The sequence below is a fragment of the Dipteris shenzhenensis genome, chromosome 3 (assembly GCF_047967505.1).
Source record: "Dipteris shenzhenensis isolate YYH24624 ecotype China chromosome 3, Dip_SZ_1.0, whole genome shotgun sequence".
Lineage (NCBI taxonomy): Eukaryota > Viridiplantae > Streptophyta > Polypodiopsida > Gleicheniales > Dipteridaceae > Dipteris > Dipteris shenzhenensis.
Window position 1 is genome coordinate 52,807,744 of NC_141598.1, and position 4,086 is coordinate 52,811,829.

The window sequence follows — 4,086 nt, forward strand, 5'->3', positions numbered from 1 at the left end:
CACGATAGACATCGGTACTTAAACATCACAATAGGATCCGTGTGTCGTAGTGTATAGAGCATCTAATAGCATGTCTATAGAAGCATCTATAGGCGCATTTGTCTATTATATAGACCCGCTTATACATGCGGGTTTCACTACTACACATGAGTCCTATTTCGACGCTTAAGCATCGACATTTAGCATGCACGGGGTACTAATTGTCGGTAATCAAAGCGGGATTAGTTAAGTGTCGCTATATAGCGACTTTAGACAAGTGTCACTATAGAGTGACCTTTAAAGAGAGTCGTTATATAGCGACACTTACTAGACTTGTGAATGGTCATTATATAGTGAGACTGAGACAATTTCCTATAGCGACATTTTACAGAGTGTTTTTCCCCATACCGCTGACCCTTAAAAATAGTTTTTCCCAATGACAAATTTTTTTTCCTTTTCATACATGTTTGATCATTTGAGAGAATAAAAGTACAAGAGCATGTACATCAAGTTTGAAGCTCATATATTCATGTCCAAGTTTGAGATGAAAAAAATCAATGAAGAGCATTTACATCAATGGCTTCATGTTGAGCAAAGTCTAATGCACCAAACAAGTCTATCTCTAATTCTATACCAAGTTGATCTCCTATATCATCATCGTACTCTAGCATTGTATGTTCACCTAATACTTTATCATCTTCTTCAATAAAGTGTGGCGATTCTTGATGATTGCTATCTTCTTCCTCTATATCGAGATCTCCATCTTCCTCCTGTATGATGTCATTATGTGCATCTTCCTCTTAGCTCATATCGTGATCTTCATCTTCTTCGCTAGATCCATCTAGTAGCATCTCCATATCCACATCTCTATCTTCAAAAATTTGCTTACTTCGTGGTGCAACTTGGATCATGTACCACCATCCTAGATCAAAACGATCCGGATGAAAAAACACCTATATTGAAGATGGTTGCCAAATGCCATCAATTATATATATGAAAGTATGCTTAAGTACATGTATTAATGGATCTTTAAAAATGAAAGCTTCAATTAATTAAATCATTAGTATGCACTTGCTCACAATGCTCGAGAAGAACAAAAGTATCACTTTCATTGGTCCAAAGTTTGGTGGAGTCTATTGCAAAGAAACTGCTACTGTCTTTTCTCACTCTTGTGTGGGGACCGTTGTAAATAGTTCTAAACCATTTTACATTAAGAATGAAAATACTAAATTGTCTGAAATCAATTTCATAGACTTCTCGTATGGTCACACAATAATCCAACTGCAAGGAGAGAAGATTGGTATCTGAAGCACTTGCTCGGCTATCTTGTGTGAAGTTAGCCATGACTCCACAATCATATGTGACTCCACAATCATATGACCATAATGCACTGTACTTTTTGTACTGCAAAAGAGCATCATTAAAACAATGAATATGCATCTATTTTATAGCATATATTGCCACATATAATTACTTATTTACGTCAAGAGGTAAGAAACTTACATGCATTATACATCCAGATGATAACTCTCACTCACACTCATTTATTGTCTCTCCATTGCGTTTGGCTTTATTTAGAGCTAGTTGTAGCCAATCAAGTGACATGTGAGTGGGGAGAAGGGCAAGATCCCATGGATATGGTTGTGATCGCCTCTGTAAATTACTCTAAATCTCTTCCTTGGAAGTATTCTTCTGCTTTGGCTGCTTCATATCTCTCAATACAGTTCTACATCTCCTTGCTATTGAGGATACAAAACTTATTAAATTTCTCCATTTGCTCTTCGCTCATCTTTTTTTCCATCCCTTTTCCTTGGGGAACCTCGCCAATGATGCAATCATCATCCTTGTTATGCCAAGACTGTGGCATATCAGGATCCATGGTGGATGAAAGAAACTTCGTGATATATACTAATGACTCTTGCACAAGCCAGCCCTAGTTTGCCATGCTTGCTTCTGGTCTTGTTATTTGCCTTACAAATCCCTTCAAAGTTTTCATAAACTACTCGAGAAAACACATCCACCGACTATGAATGGTACCTGCAATGGCCACCTCATTCATATGTGCACAAGCAAGTGCACTTGACTTGTCATAATGCTCAAGGGAAAGTGCTTCTCAAGCAAGCATATGGCTTCTATGGATTCCACCCTAGCCTTCTCAATGCTTGATATGGAGATCTCTTTTTGAGATATCCACCTATTTCACATGCCCATGTAAGATATATTCATAATCAGTCTACAGATTATTCAGTTTAAATTGAAGAAAATGCAATCAATGCAATTTGATAGTAAGCATACCTCACAATACCATTGATCTTGAATATAGCATTTCTAACATATTCTTGTAAGCACCCTTTTACTGTAATTGGGACGATGAACTGTCAAAGCAACAAAGAAGTCATGTCAATAATATAACATAATCATAATTACACTAACGCATCACGATTATCGGTACACTAATCCTACAGCTTAGAATACCTGTAAGACCTTGTGCCAATCATGGGACTTGAGCCCAGTAAGCTAATTGTCCTTTCAAAATTCTCCTTTCAAGCAACACATGCACCCTGTGGGTGTTTGAAAAGAGGCAATGTCTGCCTTGACCATTGCCTCCTCTCTCTTGGAGAGGATCCATGTTGCTTTTGGGAGGACAACTTTTCTTGAAGCATGCACTTGGGGCCACAAACGAGACATCCTATTCATAGCGCACAAGTCTTCTCGCACTCCTCTCAAGTCTTTGGAAACAATCAAGTGTGCCCAAATAGTAGCCCCCACATTCTGGAAGATGAGCATGGGATCCAAGAGATGATTGATTTGTAATTGACCCCAATAAGGAAGCTCAAGAAAGATAGATAGCCTTTTCATACCATGTGGAGGTCCCTCTCCATTTGCCCTCCAAGCATGAATCCAGTCACTTGCCTTTAAATATTGTGGTGGTGCATCAAGCTGACCTCCACGCATGAGATGGTCCAATGGAAGGTATCGAGCATGACCTTCATAAACATTTTTCTTCATATGTTTGGAGTATCGTGCAAGCAGTTTCAAACCTAGTCCAGAAACAAGACAAGCATAGTACTTAGCCACTTGTAACAAGTCTTGCACACGTGCATGAATGTGTTAGTATAAGACTTGCATGTGAAAGAGAGTCATAAAAGCATAATCCTATATTATACATGTAAAGACACAACCACGTACCTGTGTACTCTCCATATCCTCGTAGTCATGCATGGTCGACATCAAGATACCCCTGACCAAAATATCATTGGTATGTCTAGGAGCTCTAGAAATATCAAAGACCCACACTCCTGTCCATAAGATCTCTAACTCCTCTACCAAAGGTTCCATGTATACATCCATATTTTGGCCTTGTACTTCCCTAGTACAAGTAGTGCAAGCATGAGGTGTCCCTTCTTTATTGTTAGCCATGGTGGGAACACACTATTCAAAATTTTTGGACTTTCTCTCTTGGTTTGGACTTTTTTTTGGAGCATCTCCTTTCCACTCAACTTCACTTAGTGAGATAAAAAATTGGGTTTTTTGAGCACTTAATGGGTCACTTATATACAAATATGGCCTTATTAAGCTAGTAAAAAGTCAAGTGGTAACCTCTAATTTTAAAAAAAATGGCTCGCTGAAGCTATAATTCCCAAACTCATGCATGGTGCCTCCATCCAATAACTATAATAATAATAATAGTAGTCTCCTAACTCAAGTTCAATTTTAACACTATGAAGTGAAAATATGACACCATATGAAAAGAGTTTGTTGAATTCAACATATAAGTGGTGTATAGATACACCATTTAAAAAAAAAAAAAGAGTTTGTTGAATTCAATACATAAGTGGTGTATAGATACACCCTTTTTTAAAAAACAAACCATACAATAAATTATCTTATTGGTGGTGTATAGATACACCATTTGTATGGAAAAAAGCATACAAAACATTATCTTATGCATCTGAATCTCGTTATTGGTGGTGTATAGATACACCATTTGTATGGAAAAAAGCATACAAAACATTATCTTATGCATCTGAATCTCGTTCAGAGTCATCAAACTCATGTAATGTATTTGAGCTTGATGGGTCAAGTCTTGCCAAATGATGTTTAATA